General features: G+C 52.3%; 4 non-coding genes and 2 pseudogenes across 4 annotated transcripts; all 6 read right to left on the bottom strand.

Moving 5' to 3' along the window:
* Nucleotides 1-1,298: 1,298 nt before the first annotated feature.
* On the bottom strand, nucleotides 1,299-1,464 carry LOC140397366 (U2 spliceosomal RNA; annotated as a pseudogene).
* Nucleotides 1,465-2,251: 787 nt separating this feature from the next.
* LOC140397307 (U2 spliceosomal RNA) lies at nucleotides 2,252-2,430 on the bottom strand (annotated as a pseudogene).
* A 5,500-nt stretch (nucleotides 2,431-7,930) lies between these two features.
* Nucleotides 7,931-8,121, bottom strand: LOC140397502 (U2 spliceosomal RNA). The gene has a single exon (XR_011936937.1). It is a non-coding gene; the product is annotated as a U2 spliceosomal RNA (small nuclear RNA).
* A 784-nt stretch (nucleotides 8,122-8,905) lies between these two features.
* Nucleotides 8,906-9,096, bottom strand: LOC140397739 (U2 spliceosomal RNA). Its single transcript, XR_011937168.1, has one exon. It is a non-coding gene; the product is annotated as a U2 spliceosomal RNA (small nuclear RNA).
* A 777-nt stretch (nucleotides 9,097-9,873) lies between these two features.
* LOC140397115 (U2 spliceosomal RNA) lies at nucleotides 9,874-10,059 on the bottom strand. The gene has a single exon (XR_011936712.1). It is a non-coding gene; the product is annotated as a U2 spliceosomal RNA (small nuclear RNA).
* Nucleotides 10,060-16,202: 6,143 nt separating this feature from the next.
* Nucleotides 16,203-16,389, bottom strand: LOC140397258 (U2 spliceosomal RNA). The gene has a single exon (XR_011936787.1). It is a non-coding gene; the product is annotated as a U2 spliceosomal RNA (small nuclear RNA).

The following is a 16,389-nucleotide window of genomic DNA, read 5'->3' on the forward strand; positions in this document are numbered from 1 at the left end:
GTTATGGGCCAGACCTGCGCCACGTACAGGAGCACCGAGAGTACCTCACAGCTGGTGACCAGGGTTTTTCCCGCAATGGAGAGGAAGCGTTGCTCCGACCAGCCCAATTTCTGCCTTACATTTGCTATGCGCTCCTCCCAGTTTATGGATGCAATTTTTAAACCCATTATAAAAAGGTAGAATTACCAGTCTCAAGAGTCCAGAGTCTATACAGTTGGCTGTTCCAGCTGTTGGATGTTCCCCAGCATGCCGGTGGTGCTCGCAATATTTAGCACAGTTGCAGGGCTGAGAAAACTGTTCTGGTCCGCACTGGCCCCGTGATTTTGATGCAGATGCATTGGGGAGGGTGTAACCCTGGCGTTCGTTGTGGCAGTCAGTAGGTGTTGGGGTTGCAGGCCGATCTTCGCCTGGGTTGTTGCTGCTCGTTACAATCGGGGGTTGGTCTCTGACCTTGTTTTGAATGTCCGGCGTTTGCTGGCCGTTGGTCATATTGCTGTTCCCATGAGGCAGGGGTTGATTGTCTCGGCGGGTTTTATTTTCTTCCCGGTCGGTGGTCTGGGGGGGTCTGTGCCTCCCGTTCCACGTTGGTGCTTTGCCTCTTTATTTGAGGCCGATTCTTGTCTTGTTTTCCCTCATCGGAGGAGGTGGCGGCGCTAAGTGCGCTGGCTGAAAGGTGTCGCTTTTTGCCACTCCCCCTCGGGGGGTTCTTCGGTTTGTTTTTTTGTTTCCTCTTTCGTTTGTCCCTGTTCACTGTTTCCCAGGGCTCTTTATTCTTTGCCCCATCCTCTTCCTCCTCCATTGAGTGTTCCTCATCAGATGAGGCTGGGGTTGGGTTGTCAGGGCGTGCTGGGGCCTCCTCTTTTTGTTGGGGGCCCTTCTGTTGCTTTTCCGCATTTTGTGCCGTGGTGTAATTTACGGTGGAGGGTGTATGAACCTCCTCTCTGGTCGCCTTTTTAACTCCGCTGCTGATGATCAGTGCATGTTTCGCCCCGCGTTTCGGGCAGGCCCAGTAAAGATGGCCGGCCTCCGAACACAGCTTGCAGCACTTGTCTTCTTTGCAGTCCTTAGTCATGTGTCCCTCCTGCCTGCAGTTTTTGCAGAAGGTCACACTGCAATTTGCAGCAACATGCCCCGTTTTGTCACATGTGTGGCATACTCGTGGCTGTCCCACGTAGTAGAGGTAACCACGATTTACTCCAATAGCTAAACTGGAGGGGGCATGCAGGATGGTTCCGTTGCTGTCTGTTCTTAGGGTCACCTTGACCTGGTGCTCATTTGTCCAGATGCCGAAGGTGTCTTTCACTTGCACGCTGTCACTTTTCAGCTCAGCGTATCTGGCGATGAACCATCTCCCAGTCCCAAAAATCAATTTAATATTCGATACCCAGATAGAGAACATATCAGATATTAAACTGATAAGAACAGATACTACACTTGACCAGATCCAAAAGGCCGAGAAGCGATAGCCCATATTTTCCGACAATGGCTCTTGTCCTCCTCGTCCACCGACATTCAGGTGCACCTTGCTGCGCTCGACTGTGCTTTGGAACTTTTAGTCTACGGTCACTGTTGGTCAAGAGACCTCCAGCTTGGCCGAGCACGGTGGAGTCTGTGCATGCAGAACCAGTAAATCACAACAGGAAGACATCGTCTGGCAAGCCGTCCCCTGTCGTCACCAGATGAAATGGAGACGCTGTGAAGGCCCAGTGACAACCAACGGAGGGAGTCGAAGAAATCTCCACCTTTGCCGAACAAAGGGCAATCCGTGCAAGCAGCAAATACTGGCGGAATCCAACAGGGGGCAATGTCTAGTCTCCCTGAGCTCCACCCTGGCGTGTTGGTCGTGGAGTCAGGAGAGCGAAAAGAGACGCCGTGAAGGTATACAAACATCCAAATCAGGATGCCGTTCAGTCTGTCGCCACACTTTCCCGTTGTGCAGGATGAAGGGATGTGGTAACTGAAGTCAGGAGAAGGCAAGTCGGCATCCGGGTGTGAGGGTAAGTGGCCTGTAAAAAGCAGCAGGAAATCTGTGCGGCATATCAGCTGAAAACGGAGCCTGGCTGCCGCAAGTCCGCGAGTCCATCGGCTCGCAACATTCGTGCACGAAGCTCCCGCCAGCAGAAAAGCTAGCAATGCTTTGGAGCCTGAAAGGCCTTAAATTGGTCAAGATGAGACAACTGGACAAGAGAGAAAAGGGGAAGCCACGTTTTGCAGCATTTTCTGCTTTTATACATTTTGCGCCCCAAAGCGGGGTGAAGGCACGATTCCTGGAAGCACTGCAAGACCAGGTTGATGCGTGGAGCGGAAGGAGCAAGCCCCTGAACCATCTCCGAGTCCCAAAAATCAATTTAATATTCGGTCCCCAGATAGAGGACATATCAGATATTAAACTGATAAGAACAGATTTTTTTTTTTCTTTCAAAACAATATACTTTATTCATAAAAATTTATCATGAGCATTACGGAAACATTTCAAATTGTCTTGACTGTACATTTCCGGCAGGGTTACATGTTGCCTTGACTTTCTTCCATTCAATTTTGATATTATCATACACATATCACTCTTTATATTACAATTCCTTCTTAAATATTTACAGTGGCATGTTTGTTTTTGTACATTGGAGTGTTGGTTGCCCAGACCGAGGGGCTTTACACTGTTACCCGCCCCTCGGTGTATATTTGCTGGAAAGACTTTACACATTGGTCTTTCCCCATTGCGCCTTGGCGGGAGCTGCCCCAAGCTTGAGTGCGTCCCTCAGCACGTAGTCCTGGACCTTGGAATGTGCCAGTCTGCAACACTCGGTCGAGGACAATTCTTTGCACTGGAAGATCAGCAAGTTTCGGGCAGACCAAAGAGCGTCTTTTACCGAGTTGATGACCTTCCAGCAGCAGTTGATATTTGTCTCGGTGTGTGTCCCTGGAAACAGTCCGTAGAGCACAGAGTGCTGTGTCACAGATCTGTTTGGAATAAACCTTGACAAACACAACTGCATCTCTCTCCAGACCTTCTTTGCAAAGGCACATTCCACAAGGAGGTGTGTGACCGTCTCATTTCCCCCACAGCCACTCCGAGGGCAGCGTGCATTGGTGCAGAGCCTTCGGGTGTGCATGAAGAATCTGACAGGGAGGGCCCTTCTCACCACCAGCCAAGCTAGGTCTTGGTGCTTGTTTGAAAGTTCTGGTGATGAGGCGTTCTGCCAGATGACTCTGGCAGTCTGCTCAGGGAACCATCCCACGTCCTCCACGGTCTCCTTTTCCCTGAGGGCCTCGAGGACATTAACTGCTGACCACTGCTTCATTGCCTTGTGGTCAAAGGTGTTTTCCTTCAAAACCTTTTCCACGCAAGACAGGTGGTACCGTACGGTCCAACTACTTGGAGCGTTCCGCGGCAATGAGGCCAGGCCCATCCTTCGTAACACCGGGTCCAGGTAGAACCTCAGTATGTAGTGACACTTGGTGTTTGCATAATGGGGGTCCACGCACAGCTTGATGCAGCTGGACACAAAGGTGGCCAACAGGATGAGGGAGGCGTTGGGTACATTCCGCCCTCCCTTCTCCAGAGGTTTGTACATGGTGTCCCTTCGGACACGGTCCATCTTGGGTCGCCAGAAAAATTCCAAGATGGCCCGGGTGACTGCTGTGGCGTAGGGTCGGGTTATGGGCCAGACCTGCGCCACATACAGTAACACCGAGAGTACCTCACACCTGATGACCAGGGTTTTGCCCGCAATGGAGAGGGAGCGTTGCTCCCACCAGCCCAGTTTCTGTCTTACCTTTCCTATGCGCTCCTCCCAGTTTTTGGTGCACGCCCCAGCAGCTCCGAACCATATCCCCAGCACCTTCAGGTAATCTGACCTGACAGTGAAGGGGACAAAGGACCGGTCGGCCCAGTTCCCAAAGAACATGGCCTCGCTCTTGCCACGGTTTACCTTGGCTCCCGAGGCCATTTCAAACTGGTCGCAGGTGGTCGAGTGCCTGCGTACAGACGCAGGATCCGAGCAGAAGACGGCAACGTCGTCCATGTACAGGGAGGCCTTGACTTGCATGCCTCCACTGCCTGGGATCGTCACTCCTCTTATACCCGGATCCCTCCTGATGGACTCGGCAAAAGGTTCTATGCAGCACACAAAAAGGGCAGAGGAGAGAGCGCAGCCCTGCCTGACTCCGGATTTGATCAGGAACTTTTCTGATTCCCACCCATTGATTGAGACTGCGCTATAGATGTTTGTGTAGAGCAGTTTGATCCAATTGCGGATTCCCTCCCCAAACCCCATTTTGGGGAGCACATCCATCATGTAGGTGTGCGATATTCTGTCAAAAGCCTTCTCCTGGTCAAGGCTGATGAGGCAAGTGACCACCCTCCTGTCCTGCACATAGGCGATCGTATCCCTGAGTAGCGAGAGGCTATCAGAGATCTTCCTGCCAGGTACAGCACAGGTCTGGTCAGGGTGGATCACCGACTCCAGATCAGACCTGACCCGATTGGCGATGACCTTAGCTAGAATTTTGTAGTCCACATTCAACAGTGAAATGGGTCGCCAATTTCGAATTTCTTCCCTTTCCCCCTTCTGCTTGTAGATGAGGGTGATGATGCCTTTCCTCATGGACTCTGACATGCTGCCTTCCAGAAGCATACTCTCGTACACTTCCAGCAGGTCTGGGCCAATCCAGTCCCACAGAGCCGAATACAACTCAACCGGTAAGCCGTCGCTTCCGGGAGTTTTACTCGTCTCGAAGGACTTGGCGGCCTTTGTCAACTCGTCCAGAGTTAGTGGTTTGTCCAGGTTTTCCAGCTCGCTGTCGCCTATGACCTCCGTGATAGTCGACAGGAAGGTCTGGGAAACAGTGCTATCTGTTGGCTTCAGGTCATACAGTCCGGCATAAAAGGATTGGCTGATCCTCAGGATGTCAGACTGCGATGACTTTACAGAGCCATCTTCTTCCTTCCTGCTGCTGATCACAGTGGTCTCTCTGTGCACCTTTTGGAAGAAGAAGCGTGAGCACTTTTCGTCCTGCTCCACGGAGCGGACTCTGGAACGGAAGATAACGTTGGAGGCCTCCGAGGTGTAGAGCGAGACTTGCTGGCTCTTCACCTCTTGGAGATCCTCCTTGACATCCACCCCCATCGACTGCAGCTGGAGCAAATTTTGCATACTGTTCTGGAGCCTGGACATGACCCCTCGTCTCTCTCTCACCTTTTGAACGCCCTTGAGGATGAAAAACCTCTTGATATTCCCCTTGATTGCTTCCCACCAGAGATGTGGGGCCCCAAAGAGGGGTTTCACGGTTCTCCAACCTTTGTAATTCCTCCTGAGTTCCTCGATGTTCTCAGGGGTCAGCAGTTTTACATTTAGCTTCCATGTCCCCCTGCCTACCCCCTGGTCTTCCTGCAGGTGGCAGTCGGCCAGTAGGAGGCAGTGGTCAGAGAAGAACACCGGCGTTACGTCGGTGGATCTGACCGTGAAAGCTCGGGACACAAAAAAGAAGTCTATCCTGGAGAGGACGGACCCGTCAGGCCGTGACCATGTGTATCTATGCTGCGCGCCGTCTGCAGGGTTTCTGCAGACGTCGAGCAGCTTGGCGTCTTTTACCGTTTCCATCAGGAGTCTGGACGTAGCGTCCAGTTTGCTGTCGGCTTTTCTGGATCGTCCAGCCGCATCGATGATGCAGTTGAAGTCACCACCCAGGATGACCGGCTTGGAGGTGGCCAACAGCAGTGGGAGTTGCTGAAGGACTGCCAGCCGCTCACTTTTTACGGCCGGGGCGTACACATTAATAAGTCTGAGAGGTGTGTTTTTGTATTTCACGTCTGCTACGAGGAGGCGCCCACCCACCACCTCCTTAACGTCGGAGATGGTGAAGTTGCCTCCCCGCAGCAGAATACCCAGGCCGGAGGAGCGGCAGTCGTTTCCTCCTGACCAGATGGATGGCCCGTGGGACCACCAGCTCGACCAGCGCCTGTAGTTGCTGAGGTGCGGAATTCCGCACTCCTGCAGGAACAGTAGGTCAGCTTTTACATTTGCCAAATAGTTGAGTGTGGCTACACACCGCGAAGTATCTTTGATGCTTCGCACATTTATGGATGCAATTTTTAAACCCATTATAAAAAAGATAGATTTACCAGTCTCAAGAGTCCAGAGTCTATACAGTTGGCTGTTCCAGCTGTTCGATGTTCCCCAGCATGCCGGTGGTGCTCGCAAATTTTAGCACAGTTGCAGGGCTGAGAAAGCTGTTCTGGTCCGTACTGGCCCCGTGATTTTGATGCAGATGCATTGGGGGGGGTGATGTAGCCCTGGCGTTCGTCATGGCAGTCAGTAGGTGTTGGGGTTGCAGGCCGGTCTTCACCTGGGTTGTTGCTGCTCGTTGCTATCGGGGGTTGGTCTGTGACCTTGTTTTCTTCCCGGTCGGTGGTCTGGGGGGTCTGTGCCTTCCGTTCCACGTTGGTGCTTTACCTCTTTATTTGAGGCCGATTCTTGTCCTGTTTTCCCTCATCGGATGAGGTGTCGGCGCTAAGTGCGCCGGCTGAGAGGTGTCGCATTTTGCCACTACCCCTCGGGGGGTTCTTCAGTTTGTTTTTTTGTTTCCGCTTTCGTTTGTCCCTGTTCACTGTTTCCCAGGGCTCTTTATTCTTTGTCCCATCCTCTTCCTCTTCCATTGAGTGTTCCTCATCAGATGGGGCTGGGGTTGGGTTGTCAGGAGGTGCTGGGGCCTCTTCTTTTTGTTGGGGGCCCTTTTGTTGCTTTTCCTCATTCTGAGCCGTGGTGTCTTTTTCGGTGGAGGGTGTATGCACCTCCTCTCTGGTCGCCTTTTTAACTCCGCTGCTGATGATTTCAGCGTATGTCGCCCCGCGTTTCGGGCAGGCCCTGCAAGGATGGCCGGCCTCCCCACACAGGTTGCAGCACTTGTCTTCTTTGCAGTCCTTAGTCATGTGTCCCTCCTGCCTGCAGTTCTTGCAGAAGGTCACACTGCAGTTTGCGGCAACATGCCCCGTTTTGCCACAGGTGTGGCATACACGTGGCTGTCCCACGTAGTAGAGGTAGCCACGATTTACTCCAATAGCGAAATTGGAGGGGGGATGCAGGATGGCTCCGTTGCTGTCCGTTCTTAGGGTCACCTTGACCTGGTGCTCACTTGTCCAGATGCCGAAGGTGTCTTTCACTTGCACGCTGTCACTTTTCAGCTCAGCGTACCTGGCGAGGAACGTGAGCACATCAGATACAGGGACGTGAGGGTTGTACGTGTGCAGTGTAACAACCCGATTTCGCTGTGCCGGTAGCGTAAACAGAGGTTCCGCAGTCAGGATCGACAAGGGACTCTGGTTACCTTTTTCCTTGAAGACGTTCAAGAATTTGATGCACGCTGCGACGCTCTTGAAGGTGACATCAAAGAAACCATTCTTGGGGAAGTTTTGCAAGCAGAAGATCTCTGTTGCCAAAGGGCAATCCGTGCAAGCAGCAAGTACTGGCGGAATCCAACAGAGGGCAATGTCTAGTCTCCCTGAGCTCCACCCTGGCGTGCTGGTCGTGGAGTCAGGAGAACGAAAAGAGACGCCGTGAAGGTGTACCTACATCCAAACAGGATGCCGTTCAGTCTGTCGCCACACTTCCCTGTTGTGCAGGATGAAGGGATGTGGTAACTGAAGTGAGGAGAAGGCAAGTCGGCATCCGAGTGTGAAGGTGAGTGGCCTGTAAAAAGCAGCAGGAAATCTGTGTGGCATATCAGCTGAAAACGGAGCCTGGCTGCCGCAAGTCCGCGAGTCCATCGGCTCGCAACATTCGTGCACGAAGCTCCCGCCAGCAGAAAAGCTAGCAATGCTTTGGAGCCTGAAAGGCCTTAAATTGGTCAGGATGAGACAACTGGACAAGAGAGAAAAGGGGAAGCCAGGTTTTGCGGCATTTTCTGCTTTTATACATTTTGCGCCCCAAATCGGGGAGAGGGCACCATTCCTGGAAGCAATGCAAGACCAGGTGAATGCGTGGAGCGGAAGGAGCAAGCCCCTGAACCATCTCCGAGTCCTAAAAATCAATTTAACATTCGGTCCCCAGATTGAGGACATATCAGATATTAAACTGATAAGAACAGATACTACACTTGATCTGAGCCAAAAGGCCGAGAAACGATAGCCCATATTTTCCGGCAATGGCTCTTGTCCTCCTCGTCCACCGACATTCAGGTGCACCTTGCTGCGCTCGACTGTGCTTTGGAACTTTTAGTCTACGCTCACTGTTGGTCAAGAGACATCCAGCTTGGCCGAGCACGGTGGAGTCTGAGCATGCAGAACCAGTGAAACACAACAGGAAGACATCGTCTGGCAAGCCGTCACCTGTCGTCACCAGATGAAATGGAGACGCTGTGAAGGCCAGTGACACCCAATGGAGAGAGTCGAAGAAATCTCCACCTTTGCCGAACAAAGGACAATCCGTGCAAGCAGCAAGTGCTGGCGGTATCCAACAGGGGGCAATGTCTAGTCTCCCTGAGCTCCACCCTAGCGTGTTGGTCGTGGAGTCAGGAGAACGAAAAGAGACGCCGTGAAGGTATACCTACATCCAAAGAGAATGCCGTTCAGTCTGTCGCCACACTTCCCCGTTGTGCAGGATGAAGGGATGTGGTAACTGAAGTGAGGAGAAGGCAAGTCGGCATCCGAGTGTGAAGGTGAGTGGCCTGTAAAAAGCAGCAGGAAATCTGTGTGGCATATCAGCTGAAAACGGAGCCTGGCTGCCGCAAGTCCGCGAGTCCATCGGCTCGCAACATTCGTGCACGAAGCTCCCGCCAGCAGAAAAGCTAGCAATGCTTTGGAGCTTGAAATGCCTTAAATTGGTCAAGATGAGGCAACTGGACAACAGAGAAAAGGGGTAGGCCGGTTTTGCGGCATTTTCTGCTTTTATACATTTTCGCCCCAAAGCGGGGTGAAGGCACCACTCCTGGAAGCACTGCAAGCCCAGGTTGATGCGTGGAGCGGAAGGAGCAAGCCCCTGAACCATCTCCGAGTCCTAAAAATCAACTTAATATTCGGTCTCCAGATTGAGGACATATCAGATTTTAAACTGATAAGAACAAATACTACACTTGATCTGAGCCAAAAGGCCGAGAAGCGATAGCCCATATTTTCCGGCAATGGCTCTTGTCCTCCTCATCCACCGACATTCAGGTGCACCTTGCTGCGCTCGACTGTGCTTTGGAACTTTTAGTCTACGCTCACTGTTGGTCAAGAGACATCCAGCTTGGCTGAGCACGGTGGAGTCTGTGCATGCAGAACCAGTAAACACAACACGAAGACATCGTCTAGCAAGCCGTCCCCTGTCGTCACCAGATGAAATGGAGACGCTGTGAAGGCCCAGTGACACCCAACGGAGTGAGTCGAAGTAATCTCCACCTTTGCCGAACAAAGGGCAATCCGTGCAAGCAGCAAGTACTGGCGGAATCCAACAGAGGGCAATGTCTAGTCTCCCTGAGCTCCACCCTGGCGTGTTGGTCGTGGAGTCAGGAGAACGAAAAGAGATGCCGTGAAGGTGTACCTACATCCAAACAGGATGCCGTTCAGTCTGTCGCCACACTTCCCCGTTGTGCAGGATGAAGGGATGTGGTAACTGAAGTGAGGAGAAGGCAAGTCGGCATCCGAGTGTGAAGGTGTGTGGCCTGTAAAAAGCAGCAGGAAATCTGTGTGGCATATCAGCTGAAAACGGAGCCTGGCTGCCGCAAGTCCGCGAGTCCATCGGCTCGCAACATTCGTGCACGAAGCTCCCGCCAGCAGAAAAGCTAGCAATGCTTTGGAGCCTGAAAGGCCTTCAATTGGTCAGGATGAGACAACTGCACAAGAGAGAAAAACGGAAGCCACGTTTTGCGGCATTTTATGCTTTTAGCGCCCCAAAGCGGGGAGAGGGCACCATTCCTGGAAGCACTGCAAGACCAGGTTGATGCGTGGAGCGGAAGGAGCAAGCCCCTGAACCATCTCCGAGTCCTAAAAATCAATTTAATATTCGGTCCCCAGATTGCGGACATATCAGATATTAAACTGATAAGAACAGATTTTTTTTGATTTTTTTTTTCAAAAAAAAATATACTTTATTCATAAAAATTTATCATGAGCATTACAGAAACATTTCAAATTGTCTTGACTGTACATTTCCGGCAGGGTTACATGTTGCCTTGACTTTCTTTCATTCACTTTTGATATTGTCGTACACATATCACTCTTTACATTACAATTCCTTCTTAAATATTTACAGTGGCATGTTGGTTTTATACATTGGAGTGTTGGTTGCCCCGACCGAGGGGCTTTACACTGTTACCGGCCCCTCGGTGTACATTTGCTGGAAAGACTTTACACAGTGGTCTTTCCCCATTGCGCCTTGGCGGCAGCTGCCCCAAGCTTGAGTGCGTCCCTCAGCACGTAGTCCTGGACCTTGGAATGTGCCAGTCTGCAACACTCGGTCGAGGACAATTCTTTGCACTGGAAGATCAGCAAGTTTTGGGCAGACCAAAGAGCGTCTTTTACCGAGTTGATGACCTTCCAGCAGCAGTTGATATTTGTCTCGGTGTGTGTCCCTGGAAACAGTCCGTAGAGCACAGAGTCCTGTGTCACAGATCTGTTTGGGATAAACCTTGACAAATACCACTGCATCTCTCTCCAGACCTTCTTTGCAAAGGCACATTCCACAAGGAGGTGTGTGACCGTCTCATTTCCCCCACAGCCACTCCGAGGGCAGCGTGCATTGGTGCAGAGCCTTCGGGTGTGCATGAAGAATCTGACAGGGAGGGCCCTTCTCACCACCAGCCAAGCTAGGTCTTGGTGCTTGTTTGAAAGTTCTGGTGATGAGGCGTTCTGCCAGATGACTCTGGCAGTCTGCTCAGGGAACCATCCAACGTCCTCCACGGTCTCTTTTTCCCTGAGGGCCTCGAGGACATTACGTGCTGACCACTGCTTCATTGCCTTGTGGTCAAAGGTGTTTTCCTTCAAAAACTTTTCCACAAAGGACAGGTGGTACGGTACGGTCCAACTACTTGGAGCGTTCCGCGGCAATGAGGCCAGGCCCATCCTTCGCAACACCGGGGACAGGTAGAACCTCAGTATGTAGTGACACTTGGTGTTTGCGTACTGGGGGTCCACGCTCAGCTTGATGCAGCTGGACACAAAGGTGGCCAACAGGATGAGGGAGGCGTTGGGTACGTTCCGCCCTCCCTTCTCCAGAGGTTTGTACATGGTGTCCCTTTGGACACAGTCCATCTTGGATCGCCAGATAAATTTGAAGATGGCCCGGGTGACAGCTGTGGCGTAGGCTCGGGTTATGGGCCAGACCTGCGCCACGTACAGTAGCACCGAGAGTACCTCACACCTGATGACCAGGGTTTTGCCCGCAATGGAGAGGGAGCGTTGCTCCCACCAGCCCAGTTTCTGTCTTACCTTTCCTATGCGCTCCTCCCAGTTTTTGGTGCACGCCCCAGCAGCTCCGAACCATATCCCCAGCACCTTCAGGTAATCGGACCTGACAGTGAAGGGGACAAAGGACCGGTCGGCCCAGTTCCCAAAGAACATGGCCTCGCTCTTGCCCCGGTTAACCTTGGCTCCAGAGGCCAGTTCAAACTGGTCGCAGGTGGTCAAGAGCCTGCGTACAGACGCAGGATCCGAGCAGAAGACGGCAACATCGTCCATGTACAGGGAGGCCTTGACTTGCATGCCTCCACTGCCTGGGATCGTCACTCCTCTTATACCCGGATCCCTCCTGATGGACTCGGCAAAAGGTCTATGCAGCACACAAAAAGGGCAGAGGAGAGAGGGCAGCCCTGCCTGACTCCAGATCTGATCTGGAACTTTTCTGATTCCCACCCATTGATTGAGACTGCGCTATAGATGTTTGTGTAGAGCAGTTTGATCCAATTGCGAATTCCCTCCCCAAACCCCATTTTGGAGAGCACATCCATCATGTAGGTGTGCGATATTCTGTCAAAAGCCTACTCCTGGTCAAGGCTGATGAGGCAAGTGTCCACCCCCCTGTCCTGCACGTAGCCGATCGTATACCTGAGTAGCGCGAGGCTATCAGAGATCTTCCTGCCGGGTACAGCACAGGTCTGGTCAGGGTGGATCACCGACTCCAGAGCAGACCTGACCCGATTGGCGATGACCTTTGCTAGAATTTTGTAGTCCACATTCAACAGTGAAATGGGTCGCATATTTCGAATTTCTTCCCTTTCCCTCTTCTGCTTGTAGATGAGGGTGATGATGCCTTTCCTCATGGACTCTGACATGCTGCCTTCCAGAATCATACTCTCGTACACTTCCAGCAGGTCTGGGCCCATCCAGTCCCACAGAGCCGAATACAACTCAACCGGTAAGCCGTCGCTTCCGGGAGTTTTACTCGTCTCGAAGGACTTGGCGGCCTTTGTCAGCTCGTCCAGAGTTAGTGGTTTGTCCAGGTTTTCCAGCTCGCTGTCGCCTATGACCTCCGTGATAGCCGACAGGAAGGTCTGGGAAACAGTGCTATCTGTTGGCTTCAGGTCATACAGTCCGGCATAAAAGGATTGGCTGATCCTCAGGATGTCAGACTGCGATGACTTTTCAGAGCCATCTTCTTCCTTCAGACTGCTGATCACAGAGGTCTCTCTGTGCACCTTTTGGAAGAAGAAGCGTGAGCACTTTTCGTCCTGCTCCACAGAGAGGACTCTGGAACGGAAGATAACCTTGGAGGCCTCCGAGGTGTAGAGCGAGGCTTGCTGGCTCTTCACCTCTTGGAGATCCTCCTTGACATCCACCCCCATCGACTGCAGCTGGAGCAAATTTTGCATACTTTTCTGGAGCCTGGACATGACCCCTCGTCTCTCTCTCACCTTTTGAACGCCCTTGAGGATGAAAAACCTCTTGATATTCCCCTTGATTGCTTCCCACCAGAGATGTGGGGCCTCAAAGAGGGGTTTCACGGTTCTCCAAACTTTGTAATCCCTCCTGAGTTCCTCGATGTTCTCAGGGGTCAGCAGTTTTACATTTAGCTTCCACGTCCCCCTGCCTACCCCCTGGTCTTCCTGCAGGTGGCAGTCGGCCAGTAGGAGGCAGTGGTCAGAGAAGAACACCGGCGTTACGTCGGTGGACCTGACCGTGAAAGCTCGGGACACAAAAAAGAAGTCTATCCTGGAGCGGACGGACCCGTCTGGCCGTGACCATGTGTATCTACGCTGCGCGCCGTCTGCAGGGTTGCTGCAGACGTCGAGCAGCTTGGCGTCTTTTACCGTTTCCATCAGGAGTCTGGACGTGGCGTCTAGTTTGCTGTCGGCTTTGCTGGATCGTCCAGCCGCATCGATGATGCAGTTGAAGTCACCACCCAGGATGACCGGCTTGGAGGTGGCCAACAGCATTGCGAGTTGCTGAAGAACTGCCAGCCGCTCACTTTTTACGGCCGGGGCGTACACATTAATAAGTCAGAGAGGGGTGTTTTTGTATTTCACGTCTGCTACGAGGAGGCGCCCGCCCACCACCCCCTTAACGTCGGAGATGGTGAAGTTGCCTCCCCGCAGCAGAATACCCAGGCCGGAGGAGCGGCAGTCGTTTCCTCCTGACCAGATGGATGGCCCGTGGGACCACCAGCTCGACCAGCGCCTGTAGTTGCTGAGGTGCGGAATTCCGCACTCCTGCAGGAACAGTAGGTCAGCTTTTACATTTACCAAATAGTTGAGTGTGGCTACACACCGCGAAGTATCTTTGATGCTTCGCACATTTATGGATGCAATTTTTAAACCCATTATAAAAAGATAGATTTACCAGTCTCAAGAGTCCAGAGTCTATACAGTTGGCTGTTCCAGCTGTTGAATGTTCCCCAGCATGCCGGTGGTGCTCGCAAACTTTAGCACAGTTGCAGGGCTGAGAAAACTGTTCTGGTCCGTACTGGCCCAGTGATTTTGATGCAGATGCAATGGGGGTGATGGTGTAGCCCTGGGGTTCGTCGTGGCAGTCAGTAGGTGTTGGGGTTGCAGGCCGGTCTTCACCTGGGTTGTTGCTGCTCGTTGCTATCGGGGGTTGGTCTGTGACCTTGTTTTCTTCCCGGTCGGTGGTCTGGGGGGTCTGTGCCTTCCGTTCCACGTTGGTGCTTTGCCTCTTTATCTGAGGCCGATTCTTGTCCTGTTTTCCCTCATCGGATGAGGTGTCGGCACTAAGTGCGCCGGCTGAGAGGTGTCGCTTTTTGCCACTACCCCTCAGGGGGTTCTTCAGTTTGTTTTTTTGTTTTCTCTTTCGTTTGTCCCTGTTCACGGTTTCCCAGGGCTCTTTATTCTTTGTCCCATCCTCTTCCTCTTCCATTGAGTGTTCCTCATCAGATGGGGCTGGGGTTGGGTTGTCAGGTGGTGCTGGGGCCTCCTCTTTTTGTTGGGGGCCCTTCTGTTGCTTTTCCTCATTCTGAACCGTGGTGTCTTTTTCGGTGGAGGGTGTATGCTCCTCCTCTCTGGTCGCCTTTTTAACTCCACTGCTGATGATTTGAGCGTATGTCGCCCCGCGTTTCGGGCAGGCCCTGTAAAGATGGCCGGCCTCCCCACACAGGTTGCAGCACTTGTCTTCCTTGCAGTCCTGAGTCATGTGTCCCTCCTGCCTGCAGTTCTTGCAGAAGGTCACACTGCAGTTTGCGGCAACATGCCCCATTTTGCCACAGGTGTGGCATACTCGTGGCTGTCCCACGTAGTAGAGGTAGCCACGATTTACTCCAATAGCGAAACTGGAGGGGGGATGCAGGATGGCTCCGTTGCTGTCCATTCTTAGGGTCACCTTGACCTGGTGCTCACTTGTCCAGATGCCGAAGGTGTCTTTCACTTGCACGCTGTCACTTTTCAGCTGAGCGTACCTGGCGAGGAACGTGAGCACATCAGACACAGGGACGTGGGGGTTGTACGTGTGCAGTGTAACAACCCGATTTCGCTGTGCCGGTAGCGTAAACAGAGGCTCCGCAGTTAGGATCGACAGGGGACTCTGGTTACCTTTTTCCTTGAAGACGTTCAAGAATTTGATGCACGCTGCGACGCTCTTGAAGGTGACATCAAAGAAACCATTCTTGGGGAAGTTTTGCAAGCAGAAGATCTCTGTTGCTTTAAACCCACAACACTCGAGCAGCACCCTCTTCACGAAGTGTTTCCGGTCCAAAGGTGACTCTCCCTCCGTTTTCTTCACTGTGACTCGGACAGTGTTTCGCACTCCCCAGCCTGGTGGTCGGGATGCAGCTGCATCCATAGCTCGTACGTTGGGTGTGAAACTTTATCGGCGTTAGGCCTAAACCCGAGGTTTAGGCCAGCGTGTAGATCCACCAATAGCAGCCAAGCTCCAAACGTTTCCTCTTTTACGACTTCAATCCCTCCGAGTTCTCCAATCCACGATCGACATCGAAATCCTCAGCTTCTCTCGATCAAATGAGACTACACTTGATCTGAGCCAAAAAGCCGAAAAGCGATAGCCCATTTTTTCCGGCAATGGCTCTTGTCCTCTTCGTCCACCGACATTCAGGTGCACCTTGCTGCGCTCGACTGTGCTTTGGAACTTTTAGTCTACGCTCACTGTTGGTCAAGAAACCTCCAGCTTGGCCGAGCACGGTGGAGTCTGTGCATGCAGAATCAGTAAAACACAACACGAAGACATCGTCTGGCAAGCCGTCCCCTGTCGTCACCAGATGAAATGGAGACGCTGTGAAGGCCCAGTGACACCCAACGGAGGGAGTCGAAGTAATCTCCACCTTTGCCGAACAAAGGGCAATCCGTGCAAGCAGCAAGTACTGGCGGAATCCAACAGAGGGCAATGTCTAGTCTCCCTGAGCTCCACCCTGGCGTGTTGGTCGTGGAGTCAGGAGGACGAAAAGAGACGCCGTGAAGGTGTACCTACATCCAAACAGGATGCCGTTTAGTCTGTCGCCACAATTCCCCGTTGTGCAGGATGAAGGGATGTGGTAACTGAAGTGAGGAGAAGGCAAGTCGGCATCCGAGGGTGAGGGTGAGTGGCCTGTAAAAAGCAGCAGGAAATCTGTGCGGCATATCAGCTGAAAACGGAGCCTGGCTGCCGAAAGTCCGCGAGTCCATCGGATCGCAACATTAGTGCACGAAGCTCCCGCCAGCAGAAAAGCTAGCAATGCTTTGGAGCTTGAAATGCCTTAAATTGGTCAGGATAAGGCAACTGGACAACAGAGAAAAGGGGTAGCCAGGTTTTGCGGCATTTTCTGCTTTTATACATTTTCGCCCCTAAGCGGGGAGAAGGCACCATTCCTGGAAGCACTGCAAGACCAGGTTGATGCGTGGAGCGGAAGGAACAAGCCCCTGAACCATCTCCGAGCCCTAAAAATCAATTTAATATTCGGTCCCCAGATTGAGGACATATCAGATATTAAACTGATAAGAACAGATTTTTTTTTATTATTTTTTTTTTCAAAAAAATAT

Source organism: Scyliorhinus torazame, chromosome 20 (genome assembly GCF_047496885.1).
Source record: "Scyliorhinus torazame isolate Kashiwa2021f chromosome 20, sScyTor2.1, whole genome shotgun sequence".
Lineage (NCBI taxonomy): Eukaryota > Metazoa > Chordata > Chondrichthyes > Carcharhiniformes > Scyliorhinidae > Scyliorhinus > Scyliorhinus torazame.